This window comes from Solanum pennellii, chromosome 11, assembly GCF_001406875.1.
Source record: "Solanum pennellii chromosome 11, SPENNV200".
NCBI classification, from domain to species: Eukaryota; Viridiplantae; Streptophyta; class Magnoliopsida; order Solanales; family Solanaceae; genus Solanum; species Solanum pennellii.
In genome coordinates this window covers 12,194,855-12,210,728 of record NC_028647.1, presented here as the reverse complement: position 1 = coordinate 12,210,728, position 15,874 = coordinate 12,194,855, and the positions used below count along the sequence as shown (strand labels likewise).

The 15,874-nt window shown below is 32.6% G+C and overlaps 2 pseudogenes; one reads left to right on the top strand and one right to left on the bottom strand.

Moving 5' to 3' along the window:
• Positions 1–10,491: 10,491 nt before the first annotated feature.
• On the bottom strand, positions 10,492–10,774 carry LOC114074705 (annotated as a pseudogene).
• A 54-nt stretch (positions 10,775–10,828) lies between these two features.
• Positions 10,829–15,586, top strand: LOC114074704 (annotated as a pseudogene).
• The last annotated feature ends 288 nt before the right edge of the window (positions 15,587–15,874 follow it).

Here is a 15,874-nt window from a genome sequence, read left to right as displayed (position 1 = left end):
TAGTGGTGGATCTTTGGTATGATATTAATGTGTGTGTAGGCTATGAAGTGTATCCTTAGTATTTTAAATGAGTAGTGTTGATTTTATCATAAGCTCCAATTGAGTGGAGAAATATTGAAATGACAAACATATATGTAAAGAAAGTCCCAATGAGTATACTTGGGTGAAGGCAATTGAAAATTTTAGTAAGAAAATGCATATAAAGTCAAGTTAATATGTTGAATTTTGGTTGGTATAACTGGATTTGAGGTGTCATATTGGAGAAATGGTTGACATCGTGATGAAGAAAAGAGCTAACTAAGCATGATCATAATAAGAGTTTGTGATGGATTGTGAGAGAGATGCAACTATATGATAAGGATTGTTAGTTAAATTAAATTTTTATTACAATGACGATTGTGAGTATCTAAAATTATGATTCTTTTTACTATTTGTTTAGTAGTTTGATTATTTGGAAAGTTGTATGAGGTGTTGCGACACCACTCCAATAGAATTAAATGAGCTAGACCCTTAATGGAAAGAATCAATGAGAGGCTATAAAATCTTTAGGAGGAGGCAAAAATAAGGATATTTATTCAGATTGTAATGGCCAAAGATATATCTTCAAAGAGAGTGGATAATTGACTTCAGAGACATCTGGTTTCATCTGTTTTGCCTAGATTATTGTGATAGTTTTATGGGTTCATCATATTGATTAAAGATTATTGGATAAAACTTGATAAATGAGTGTATATAGATGTTCATCTCGAGTGCGATTATATATTTTTTGTGGTTTTAAGTTGGTAATGAGTACAATTGAATTTTTAGCAAAAAGATATGATAAGGTCGATGGAGAGGCGATCAATGATAAGCTAAAATACGTGAATTCATGAAAATCATCAAAGTATGAGTTAATGTTGATAGATAAAGGAAATGGGTGCACATTTGGATTCTAAATTCAAGGTTTACATTTTGAGTTTAGGTTTGTGATAGTGTGTTTTATCAAGGTATGGATTGGTAAGGTAAGAAATTATCGATCACATTGAGTATGATTTACTTGAAAATAACTTGAAAATAATTTGAGTAGTAAATTTGATTACTTTTGATTGTCATATTTAAGGGCGATTTCACGTAATATTTTGATTTAGAGGATAAGGTAAAAAAAAAATATATCATGAATATTGGTAAAAGGATAAGATTGGTAAGCAAGTCAGCAAAGGAAAAATAGAATGGTGTGTTGAAGGGTTCAAGATATTTAGAATTTTATGTTATGGAAAAAAATCTAAGAAAAGTGAAGGAATAAGACGTCTCGTATAAACCCTTGGTTTGTAGTTGCAGAATTTATTAATTTTTTTCTTATGAGGTAAGATATGACTGTGAGATGTGAACTAGTTCAATACAAACTATTATGATGTGTTACATAGATATTTAATATTGAGTAGAGGCTATGAGCTTATAGTATACCGAATTATTTGAGTCATAAAATTTTTATTAGGTGTTGGTATGAGGTGTATGATGGTTTTGAATATTAGTTGCAATTTGGTATCTGAAAAAAAAAATATACATGCAGAGTTGACATTAAGTGTGGTTCAATTGTTGTGTCTCGATGGTAAAGTACTTTTAGATTTGAAATTAGTGTTATGAGTCTTAGGTGTGACCTGTATATGTCATGAAATGCTTAAATGAAAAGAGAAAAAGCCATAGCTCAAAATTTTTAAAGGCGATAATGTGTTTGCTTAGAAGACTTTGACACTGGTGAAGGTTTGAGAGTAAGGTAAATAACTGGTGTAGCTATGATGTTTATTGATATTAAGAGTACTAGCTTCAATGGAGTACTATGAGAAGTATGTGGGATTTGATGAATCGAGTAATTGTAATATTGTAATGGGGATCAAACTAGTTGATTGTGGATGGCTAAGAATCAAAGAGATGGAGTCACATGAATGGAAATATTTGATATGGACATGATGGAAGAAGTGTTTAGTATTATTCAATCTTGTTACTGTATATTCTTATGTAACCACCTTCTTCGTATTGGGCACTATTTGGAGTATGATTCCCTACGTATATTACGCGTATTTCACATCTATGGGTGAATTCTTAGTGGTGGTCCTCTTATGTCCCTTGATATGATGAGATCCTTGGGCAGAATTGATCATTTCAGTTACGATAGGTTTGGTTTTGTTTGGAAGTTGAAGTATATAAGTAAATCAACACGCACAACATTGCTTGTGAGATCCTATATAAGAGTATAAAGATTAAATTGTCTAAGAGTGTTGATGGAGGTTCTGTTAGCTTAAGTGTATCGCTAGCTATGTGGTTACTTGATCTTGTTGTTCTTGGGTTAGATAAGTTTTATTCTTTCTTGATTAGTACTTGATGTCTAAAGATCATATTTTTATAGTTAAGCTCATGAAAACATTATATTGTCACAAGTAAATCTTGATAAGATCTAGGATGGTTTGTGTATTGTGAGTGTGATTGATTTAAGTTCATTTCTGGTAGCAACTGGTATAGATTTAGAATGTTATCTTTATTATATGAGAAAGGATTTGTCATGATGGTTATATTAAGGTCCAATGCGTTTGAGATTATATTTAGTTCATGAGTTAGTGTGTGACGTGATAGTCACTCTTGAGTTATAGAACTTCCAAAGGTTAATTTGAAAGCTGAGTTCTTATTAGTTGTTCTTGATGGAATGGTCTTAATGAGGAGCTCACTAGGAGAGATGAATACGGACCGGTATGTCACAACTTAGACTTTTGATAACGTTGGATATTCTTCCTTCTCCTTCTTTATGTTCGAGGACGAACATGATTTTTAGTGGTGGATAATGTAACGACCCCTTCAGTCGTTTTATTAATTTTAACCATTATTTTTATGTTAATTTTTTTGATAGCTTTGTAAAAAATTTTTTTACGACTTATAAGAATAAATTACATAATCTCGTGATTTTGATTTAAAAAATTATTTAAAAATATTTGATAATTATAGTTAATTAATATATTAATAATATTTAGATGATTAATTAAATTTGTAATTAATGGGCTAAGCTCGTAACTTCTTAATACATAACAAAAAAAATTAAGAAAAAAACATAAGAGATTAGGTGAGAGACATACCTGCACCAAGATGAAGAGCAGCCACACGTCTTTCAGGTGTAACTTCTCATCCAAACATTCAAACCTTTGTTTATATATATTTATTTTAATAATTAAGAATTAGAAGTGTAGATATTATATAATTGCCTTGATAAGAAACTGAAAGTTTGGATTAAATTTTCAGTGGATAGCTATTTGATTTTGGATTTTTGGGGAGGACATTAATTATTATTATCTTTGAATTATTTTATGGTGTATGGGTAGTGGAAATAAAAAGTACATAGAATTGTCATATGTATTCGTAGGGTTTTTACTAAATTATTTATAGTTGTTTATTAGTTAATAATTAGGTGAGATGAATATATAAATTGTTTCAGAAGTTATGTTTTAATAATTTTAACTATATTTCATATATATACATATAGGTATGATCTGTGTATATATATAGGTATGATATGTGTGTTGGGTTGTAATTTCATGGTGAGATATTATACTATAAAGCAAGTTTTGATATAGTGATATATGAAATTAATTGTTAGGCATATTGTTTGAGATGAATATTGTCAATTTTATGAAATTTGGAGGAAATTAGACGTAATTCTAGACTTCAAATTTAGGAGGATGATATGTAGTGTATGGGTTGACATCAAGAATTAGAAACTCGATTATAGTAATATAGATGTTGTTAAATTAGAAATCTTATCGCAATTATTTTCGTGAATAGTTTGCATTGATTTGAAAGTTCAAGAAAAGTGAAAGACTCAAGTCCCGGAGTGATTGTTCGGTCAATTGAGGCAAGTGGATTTCTAAACTCTTGTTAAGTGCATGAAATGCGTGTATTTCCTTGTAATATATGTTTGGGAGTAACGAGATTGGTGATGTGTTGACTTGTCCTCATTGATTAATTCTAATGATGAAAAAAAGGGATAATAAAAGGCAATGTGATTAATTGTTTATGTGTAATGTGTTGAGAAAGGGTTGAAGGCTCGTTGAATCATTGTTGATGTGATTTCATGTTTGTATGGTTGTGAACTGTGCAATGTTATGAAAATGGTTATCTCATTATTTGTGAGAACTTGTCATCTGCATTATTATGAGGCATTAGTTGTGACAAGTGTTATGTGCATTGAGAAAGAATGAGTACTTAAGAAGATGTACCATTTCGAGGGACGTATCGTGCACCGCAATGGATACTATATTTCGAGGGACGTATCGCGCGCCGCGATGGTTACTATTATTGAGGGTCGTGTCATGCGTCGTGATAGATGCATGGACAGATATGTCCCCAATGGGTCCCGAACTAAGAGACATCGGGTGTGTATCACTAGGTCAGACATGCATCATTATTCTTGACATGGCATTCCATTGCATTACACATACTTATCATTAGTGAACTTGATATAGTGTTTTGTTGATCTTCTGATTGCCTTTCTACGGAACTTGTGATTGATCAATATTGAGCTTGTATTGCGGATATGTAATTTGTTGAAGTATTGTTGTTGAGGATATGTAATTTGTTGAAGTGTTGTTGTTGAGAATATGTAATTTGTCTAAGTGTTGTTGTTGAGCTACGTGCTATGTAAACTGTGAGCTGTTAGGTTGGGTTGATTTCAATGCAGGTTGTAGTTGTAGAGGTTCGGTTGGGGTGGTAGGAGTACCGTATTTCATCCCCTTAGCTTGTGTTTATAGGTTTACTTGCTGAGTACCGTGAGGTTTGGTACTAACCCCTTGCTTCTACAAATTTTTGTAGGTTATGAGCCTGGATTTTTGTTGTACTTGTTATTCTCTTCTTTTCCGAGGCTTCTTGGAGATTTATGAGGTGGTTGTTTCCATCTCAGCAGACGTTCTTCTCCTTAATTATGATCTTGTTATATTCTAGAAACAAGTTTATTTGAGACTTGAGTTTTTCTTTTGAATCAATTATAATGCTTTAGAGGCTTGTACACTTGACTACCAGGTTTTGAGTTTTTTATTAAGTTACTTATATTTTATTTCTGCACTTTATTGTAATGGTTGAGTTTTAGGCTGACTTGTCTTGGTGGGATAAGACGAGTGCCATCACGTCCATTTTTGGGTCGTGTCAATTTGTTTAAGGAAAAATATTACCCTTTTGGCACCGAACTCGGCAAAATTAAATATAAGTATTACAAATGAGAAGTCGGCTATTTTTGCACATGCTCACCTACCACCGATAGCCATCGGACCTTACAAACTTCATCTGAGTTCCTAAGGCATAATTAGAGGAAGAATTATTTTGTATAGAACTAATGCAGTTGAGATGGTAAAAATAATTTTGTCTATCACGTTGGACTTGTGAATTTGTGCAAAACTTGTATAGTTTTTGTTAGAACCTTAGTTTATGCGAAGCAACTATTGGAACAATGGACCGAGCTTCACCTCTTAGCTTTGTAAAATTATTCATCAATATAAAGATCTCATCATCATACATTTATTTTTTTAAAAAATCAAAAAAGATATAATCACACAAGTATTATGTTATATTTAAGATCATATCTTTTAGAAGTTTTATAACCACGTAAAATTTTTGACATAGTTAAAAATCTTTATTTTGGCTTGAAATTTTGTGTCCATAGAAAATATGTTCACAAAAATTGAAATAGATCGAGTAAAGAATGAAGTTGATTTTACAAAGAATAAATGAATATTCTCTATGTATGAATTGATATGCATATTAAGAAAATAATGATTGACATAGTAAGTTTATCATTTTATCTTTATTAATTCTGAAGTTCATGAATTAAAAATTTAAGATTTTCAAGAAGTTCTACATTTTTCAAATTAATTAATTAAGGGTATAATAGGTAAAAAAAATTATTCCTTGATTTGTTAAAATTGACATATAAAAAAATGGACAAGTAATTAGAAACAGAGGAAGTACTAAAACAAGATACTGGACAATTTATTTCCGATATTGTCACCCTCTGAGCCTACACCCTGGATGTGGCCGGCACTCAATGACCATTGCTGATCGTGAGAGGATCCTTGACCTGACATACTTAACTTAGCGGAAGACTTAACTCAATGAAAATGTCTCATTCAATAAGTTAAAGTAAATAAGTTGGCCAAAATGACACTTAAGTCTCAATAACAAAATACATCCAATACAAAGAAGAGACGCAAAACTAAACTGTCTAACTGTCTATCTATGAAGCCTTCTAAAATACTAAGGTGGATGTTGAGACAGACCCCACAACACCCTATAAAAAGAAATACTACAAAGCAATAAATGTGTCCTCCAGAATGCAAGGAGGCTCACCACTGACTACGAGTGCTCAACTTGATCAACGAGGCGTTAGATGATGCTGATCTTGATTACCTGCGTCTGTATCATGATACGATGCAGGCCAACTGGCATCAGTACATTGAATGTACGAGTATGCGAGTTGGAATGCTGAAACAACTTAAGCTTGAAAAGAGTAAGAAGGAACACTTACGCTGGCTCTGCTCAACTCAAGAATAATATGACTCAATAATACTGACTCATTTCAATATAAAACAATTTAAAATCAAGTACAATATAAAGAAAAGTTATTTGAAAACATGTTGTAAGTTCTAAATGTATACAAGGATACAAATAACTTTGAGATGTATGTATAAATACAAATAAACTGATGTTTATATATAAATACATTTAACTTTTGTGGGAGTTTCTCTAACCGACAACCATCACATAAGCACTACAGTAATGATACAATGATCTACTCACGCTATCAGCGCATGCTATACTCGGCCAAAGGTATAAGACTTGAACTGAGTAATGGATCCACTAATCTACTGTAAAAACGGTTCATCTAAAAAGTATGACCCTTTTCAACCCATGGTGGCTAAATGGTTTATGGAGGTTGTGAGTTGTCTGAACTTTCCTCATATCCGTGCTTAATACTACTCTAAAAAATATATTGGCTCTTATATTTTAAAAACATACTAATTCTGTGGTTTGAGATTAGAGCTCAAAATACTTAGCTCAAAGGCTATCTTGAAAATAACAATTTCCCTGCTTGCTTCATTTAGAAAGTTATTTCTCTTTAACTGAAAACTAGTCCGAAGTCTCTTTAGAAATATCAGTTTCCCTCTTTTCAAATGTGAAAACATTTTAAGTTCTTTTGAGAGATACTTAGTTCGCATTTACTGCTTTAAAGGAATACTTCACTTTACTCTGAACTGAATTCGAGCTTAAGTTTAAAACGACACTTAAAACATTTTTAAAGACTTAAGAAAACTTGAAATGAATTTCTCTTTCTTGTCTTTAGTCCTTAATCAACTGACCTTTAAGTCTTAAAACAAGCTAATGCAACTGTAAAAGACTTCACGAAAGGACTTTCGGAGTTTTCTAGACTTGGCTCTAACTTTTTGTAGAATTTGAAGTTATTGATTCAATGTTATAAATTTGTTTTTCTAGATGATTTCTATATGATTAGAAATCATTTAGAGTAGTTAGAATCATTAGGCAGTACTAAAACACCTTAGAAGGGCTTAATCAAACTGAACTATGAAAACTGGGCGAAAAAGTTGATTTGGGCTCGTTCGGAGTGCGCCACACCAAACTATTTGGTCTGAGGCACCGTTCTGGCGCATTGCAGGTGCGCCGCCCCAGGACCACTAGCGCATTTGGTGCTACCCAGATGCGTCTGAGCGATTTTCTTCTCTTGTTTTGACCCTAATTAGCTTAAACCTCCATAGTTCTTTTTCCAAACCCTTAGGATTATTAGTTTCTTCAATACCCAATAGATATAACCAAAAAAAAACTCGGAATTATGAATTAACGCAACAAGAGGCAATCAACAACTCAAACAATCAACAATGTGACCATGTCTTCAAGAATTTCACTATTCTCATTCAACCAATTCGAAAATCAAAGGATTGAAGAAAGATTGGTGTGTCGGTGAAGACTGAACCAACACTAAAATTTCTCACATACCTTGATAGTGATCACTCCCGACTAAATCCACAAGTTAAACCTTGGTATTCTTGGCGAATCCTTGACTTTTCTCCCTGTTCTTCTTCTTTTCTCTCTTCTCAAAGTCCTAAGCGTGATTTTGATTTTCTAATCTGAACTAAAACTTAATTTTACCCCAAATAAATTCCTAAAATGAAATAGATTCCCACGAGATGGTCATTATTCCTTACCATTTAAAAATATTTTTAAAATCCCTTATTTTTACCTGATTCTCAAATCAACCGGATACATAAAAAAACTTGCCTTAACCCACGTTTTTCTTCCTTTTTTTCACTCCTTTAATCTCTCCCTAATTTCTCTCTACAAAATCTTATCAATTACAATTTTCATATCAATTTTATTTTCAAAAAGATTCTCTATCTAGTCAATCAAATTCAAACTACTCAATAGTTAAAATTTCATGATCGTTTTGTTAAATTTTAATTGTTTTTCTTCTTTATTTCCAGATGCATAGAAAGTTTTTTAAAAATTCAAAACAAACAAGAGCTAGAAATTACATCTTTCACTAAGTCATAACACATGACTTAGAGTATACAAGTATCCCTATATCTATAATTCTCCACAGGAAGTATCCCTGCATATTTACTCCACATAGTGCAAAATTTTTTGTGTAGATTTATATTTCTATTGACATTTCTTGGCCTCTGCAATATAATATGTAATCTCATATACATTCTGGCAGTTCAATCTATGGCGACAAATTTCTCTTACGATTTTTTGTGTTTGATATGGTCTATGGTGGGTTGGATCAAAATAAGTCGATACATTATTTTTATCATGTGCTATGGTATATGATTTGTTGGGGCAAAAAAAGATATATTATTTGATATATTGTAGTCGATACATATCATGTTGTTTTGTGGCTTGCTTTAAATCTTCTGAAATTATACATAAAATTCTAATCTTGATTTCTTTTTGTTTTTTATATAATGTAATTGATGTTTCAAATTATATAGTAGAAATAATTTTATAGGATGTAATTTGCATAAAAGTGTATAATATTATACAATACTTAAAACATGATACTTTAATAACAAATAATGAATATATGATGTTTTATTTAATATCACATACAATATCATCAAGTGGCATTGAGTATCAGTTACTATTTTTATCATTATGTATCACCTAAACAGTAAGATACTTCGTAGTTACTAAAAGTTATCATGTAATTAACATTTTTGGTTACCTTTTAGTTCAAATTTAATTCATTTTTATAATGTATCTACGGAATGTTTGTAGTGATTACAGGATGTTTATAGTGACCTTTGTTGAATTTTTTAGTGAAGAAGTCAACATTCCACCTAATGGTTTCCTAGCTGACAATCTTCGCATAAGATATGCAACACTTTTATGAAGTATGGTCTCGAGAAGGCCAAGGTGAGATATGTTAACAATAAAGTTGGTCAATCAGAGTCGAAGAGTTATTTAACTCCACCACAACATGATGACTTGGTTCATGTAGATTAATAATGTTTTTTGATGGTTTAATATTTTTGAAGATGCATTTTCTCAAGCTTTATATTTTTTCTGTAAAAGAATTATTTATTTTGAATGTAATTTTTAATTTTTTTAGTATCTGGTTATATTTTGTCTATTATAAGTATTTTACACATCATCACACTTGATACTATATAATTATCTGGAAAAAATATCAAAAATAAAGTATCTGATTCATATATCATGATCTGCTACAAAATATCAAATAGATGAAATGACCTGAGATTGTATAAAAGTTAGAGATACATTATATTATATATCCTCTCTAATGCATCATTTGTAAAAGATGTTATTTTTTTATTTTTGCAGTTTCACGAACGAAATAGAATTCTAGCTTCTTTCAATAAGTATAATGTAGGTAGTTGTCATGACTCAACAAGCTAACTATTGATATATTCTGCGATTTTAGAAGTCATAATGTTCCCTTTGTTCACTGTTGCAATTGTACAAGATACATTAAAAGTTTGCTAGTGTTTCATGTATCATTCCAAAAAAAAAAATCAATGCAAGATACATTATTAATTACAACTAATCTCAACAGACCATATTGTCCTCAACATTTACATGTTTTAGATACAGAACAACTACATGATATATTTCATACCAATGTATCATAATTACATACGCATCGTCAATGATATATTCGAAAAACGAAGAAGTATTTCACATGTTTATGATACTTTACAATTTACCATTGAAAGATACACAAATCTAAAAATCTAACACGTATGATGCGATCTTTTTTTTAGCAAACATGGATTAGAAGATTAATTTACTCTAAAATGTGTCAAGACTAACAAGATGGACAATATAATAGTCAGAATGCCATCAAAAAAAATATTGAGCAAAGGAAAGGTTCTCTTTACCAACTCCTTCTTTAAAAACCTAGTTTAAAATATCATAGCTTAAAAGCACCTCTGGCAAGTATCAACCCTACACTATCATATCCTTTTCTTTAAACCTAAAAGAGAATCCTTCAGTAAGTTTTGCACGGCCTCCAGTTGGTTGACATAGAACTTGCTGGCGAATGGGGCATGTAACCACGATTTGCGAGTGGCTGAAAATTGTTGTTATAATTTGAAAGCAACCTTGACATTTGACATCCAAAGAAGTAAAATAAGGTGATTGGACAAAACGCATAAGCTTGTGCTTTTGCTTCAAACTCAGCAGGAGGGTGAAGAAAATCAGTGTCATTTGAAATCTTCAGAATACCCATATTGTCTTGAAGCTTTTGTACGATAACAGATGTTGGAAGTTGCTAAAAGAAAAAAATCTTGGCTTGGTCAAGAAAATTTGGAAACTTTCAATACTTTGCGATATCAAAGCATGCATGATCATATATGAAGGAAATATTGTTGTGACGAAAAGATAAAATCAAAAATCTAACAATAAAGAACACCAAGTTTAACATGGAAAAACCCTTCAAACCGAAGGTAATCACCACGGGATCGACAAGATCAAAATTTCTTAACTATACAAATAAGAGGGTTAAAAATATTCTTCTAATGGCTACTACACAACAAGTTCCAAAAGAGAACAAACAATAGCTACACCAACAAAAGATAAATAGAAAGAAACACCACCCAAACCCAACTTCTGTTCGGGACCTAAAACAGAATCTCTCTGACCTCTGAATCCGATCTTCACCATTCAAATCAACCACCAAGATGTCAGGAACACTCAGTCAAAATTTCAGCCCGATCCAATGGTTAGTTAATAGTAAAACACGATCTGAATGTTGCTGGTCGGACAAACAAACTACAGCAAAAGAACCCTTTTCTTTCTCTATTTTCTCTTGTTGAAAGCTCTCTCAAAAACCTCTTTTATGTTCTAATATCTTTCAAAGACAATACCAATGAGCAATTAATTATTCTCTCAAGACCGTCCTCTATTCATAGAGTTGTAATTTTTCTTACAAAGCTAAAATCAACTACAAATAGGATTACAATTCCAATCCTTTTCCTAATAGAACTGGAAACCAAATAAAGAGAATAATTTCAATCCTTTTTCAAGTAGGATTAGGCCATGGGCCTTTGGCTGAAACATGGGCAATATCCCAACAAACTCCCCCTCAAGCCAAGGGGACAAATGGACTTTAAGTGAAGTTACTTTTGACAGGCTTCCTGCCTGCCACACTTCTACAAAACTCATGATTGTCTACGATGAGTTCTTTCCACTTATCTTTATGAGTATCTAACATGACTTCATCATAGCCTTCAGGTTCTCCCATGTCAATCAAGATGATATATTCATTAGGAGAATAACGTGTGAGCTTCAATTTTCTTTAGTAGATCTTCTACAAGAGGTTTCTGGATCATTCGAAGTGGTTATCTCACCATGAGTTGGTTGATTATCAACCACAATATCATAAGTAGGAACATTTATATATTCTACACTCTGATCATTATCTGGATAATTACCTTGGGTTCTCTCATGTGCAGAAAATGTATCGATAATAGGAATTGGATCAACATCAACTAAGCTCTCATCAGTATGAGAATCTAGTTTCTTAGTCTTGTCAATATCTTCAATAGTTTGATCGTCAAAGAACACAACATCACGACTTCTAATGAGTTTCTTATCAATTGGATCATAAAAGCGATACCCAAACTCATCTTGACCTTAACCAATGAAGATGCATTACTTAGTTTTAATATCCAATTTCGACCTCTCATCTTTTGGAACATGCACACAAGCTTTAAACCCAAACACTTTCAAGTGATCATAAGAAACATCCTTATCAAACCAAAATTTGTTTGGAACATCACCATCCAAAGCAACAACAGGAGACAAATTGATAACATAAGCAACAGTGTTAAGTGCTTCAGCCCAAAAAGAATTTGGAAGTTTAGCGTCTGAAAGCACACATCTAACTCTCTCAACTAAAGTTATGTTCATCCTCTCTGCCAAACCATTTAATTGAGGAGTCTTTGGAGGAGTCTTCTAATGACGAATTCCTTGCGATTTGCAGTAGTTATCAAAGGGACCAATATACTCACCACCATTATCAGTGCGAATATATTTTAATTTCTTTCCCGTTTGTCTCTCAAATAAGGCTTGAAACTGTTTAAGCACATCAAGCACTTGATCTTTGGATTTTAAAGGATATACCCAAATCTTGCGAGAATGATCATCAATTAAAGTAGCAAAGTAAAGTGCACCACCTTTTGACTTCACTTTGAAAGGACCGCACAAATCTGAGTGTACTAGCTCCAATAGCTCAGACTTTCTTAAAGGAGGATGACTGTGAAAAGAAACTCTTTTCTGTTTCCCTACTAAGCAATGAACACATCTTTTCACCTTTGTTTGTTTCATACCAGCAAGCAAATTCTTCTTAGCCGAACAAGTGATCCCCTTCTCGCTCATATGACTAAGTCTCTTGTGCCACAATACTGATAAAGTCTCGCTCTCCACCAAATTTATAGAGTCACCAAGAATCGATCCTTGAGTCACATATAAATTTGAATGTTTTCTTCCTCGAGCTAAAATCAGTGAGCCTTTGGTGAGCTTCCATTGGCCATTGCACAAGTAATTATGATAGCCATCATCATCTAGTTGTCTTGCAGAGATCAAATTTAAGGGAATATATAGAGCATGCTTGATATTCTGAAGGACCAACGTTGAACCATTATTGGTTTCCAAATGAACAGTGCCAACACCAAACACCTTTACCTCACCAGCATTACCCATCTTTAACACCTTAGAGTTAACAGAAGTATAAGATGAAAAGAAGTATTTTCTTGGTGTGACATGTGATGTGGCTCCAGAATCTACTATCCAACTTGTATCTTGAGATACAAAATTGATGACGTCTTTATCACAAGTGAAGAGAAGGTCATCTTGGACAACAACAACAACATAATTTTCATTGTTTTCTTCTTTCTTCCCTTCTTTAAGATCTTGCTTCAATTGTTTACAAAATCTTTTAATATGTCCTTTCTTTCCACAATGATAACATATAATATTTGGAATCTTGAATTTTGACTTGCTTCTGCTTTTACCTCTACTTCTCGGATCTATTGTCTTATGTCTCCCTTGATCTTCTGTATATAAAACATCTGAATGTAAAGATGTGTCTTAAGATTTTCTTATAACCTCTTCATTCAACACACCACTCTTTGCATATTCCATAGTCACCTTTCCACCAGTGGCATAATTTGTTAAAGAAACACGAAGAGTTTCCCAAGAATCTGGTAGAGTATTAAGAAGCCTAAGTCCTTGTATTTCATCATCAAAATTAACACTCATTCCTGATAGCTAATCAAGAATACTCTGAAAATCATTTATATGATCAAGAATAGGATTGCCATCCTTGTATTTAAAGGTCATCAATTGCTTTAACAAGAACAACTTGTTATTGCCAGTTTTTAAAGCGTAAAGCGTCTCCAACTTTCCCACAATGTTCTAGCATGTGTCTCATTCACAATATGGTTGCGAACATTATCTTCAATTCATTGTCTTATATACTTGTTGGTGCTCAAATTCCCAATTTTCATCGGTCACATTCTCGGATTTATGAGCAGAAAAAATCGGAAGATGCATCTTCTTCACGAACAATAGATCTTTCATCTTGCTTTTCCATATGTTGTAGTTTCTTCCGTTTAGACATACCATCTTGCTCATATTTCCCTCCATATAGATAACATTAGCTCTGATACCATTTGTTGTGACGAAAAGATGAAACCAAAAATCTAACAATAAAGAACACCACGTTTAACATGGAAAAACCCGTCAAACCGAAGTTAACCACCACGGGATCGACAAGATTCGAATTGCTTCACTATACCAATAAGAGGGTTACAAATATTCTTCTAATGTCTACACAATAAGTTCCAAAAGAGAACAAACAATAGCTACACCAACAAAAGATAAATAGAAAGAAACACCACCCAAACCCAGCTTCTGTTTAGGACCTAAAACAGGATCTTTCTGACCTCCGAATCTGATCTCCACCGTTCAAATCAACCACCAAGATGTCAAGAATACTCAGTCCACATTTCAGCCCGATCCAATGGTTAGTTAATCAGCAAACATGATCTGAACGTTGCTGGTCGGAGAAAAAGACTGCAACAAAAGAACCCTTTTCTTTCTCTCTTTTCTCTTGTTGAAATCTCTCTCAAAAACCTCTCTTATTTTCTAATGTATTTCAAAGACAATATCAATGATCAATTAATTATTCTCTCAAGACCATCCTCTATTTATAGAGTTGTGTTTTTCCTTACAAAGCCAAAATCAACTACAAATAGAACGACAATTTCAATCATTTTCCTAATAGAATTGGAAACTAAATAAAGAGAATAATTCCAATCCTTTTTCAAGTATAATTAGGCCATGGGTCTTTGGCTGGAACATGGGCAATAGCCCAACAAACTCTTTCTAATGTGGTTCAATCATCGATTATCGAGTATGAATTGTGAAATGTTGCCGAATGATCCAAATGAAGTTAAAGAGTTCATAAATCTCTAGAAAGATCAACCATTTGAAGGACGAACCAAAAGGGGTAAGACATTGTCCAACTATTTCAAAGATGAGATCCAATTAGAAAAGAATCCTCCTACTTGGGATTCAAGATTTGATTATTTCAAAAATGTATAAAAGAAAAAGGCAGATGCGATCAAAGTAGAAAAATATCCGACTTGAGATTCAAAATTTGACTATTTATCTCAAAAAGAATTACAAAATCTTGTTGGTATTATTGAGAAAAGGATGGAGAATGCAAAAGGAAAGCTCGAATTGTTGAAGAGCATGAATGGAAATTGCTCACTTTCTCATCAACAAATATGGGACTATAACAACTTCATAAACCAAACTACTATTTCTAACAACAACTTGTTTCAATCAAATATTCCAATTAGTGGTGTGAATTCAATGGGAGCAGGGATGGATAATGGGCTTGAGGATTATCAATTTTGATGCAAATTATTCTATGATGAATGAGTCTGAAAACCAGTATGGAATTGGTTTAAGGTCGACAACGCAACCTATGGATCAGTACTCTTACATATACAACGACTATACTCATGATTAGGGATGATAAATGGTTGGATCGGATCGGATTGGATTTGAATAGATTGAATATGGATTGAGTAAAAATGGTTTGGATCACAATCCATCCAAATAGAATATGGACAAATATGGTTAAGGTAAAAGGGATTCAACCCATTTTAAAAAATCTGTTTCTTCAAAAAAAGAAATTACCCCCTCACCCGGGCACCCCCACCCCCCACCTTCCACCAACCTACCCCTAATTCTTTTTTTGTTTTTCAAAAACAAAAAAATTATTTTGCAAAAAAAATAAAAATAAAATTTATCCCCT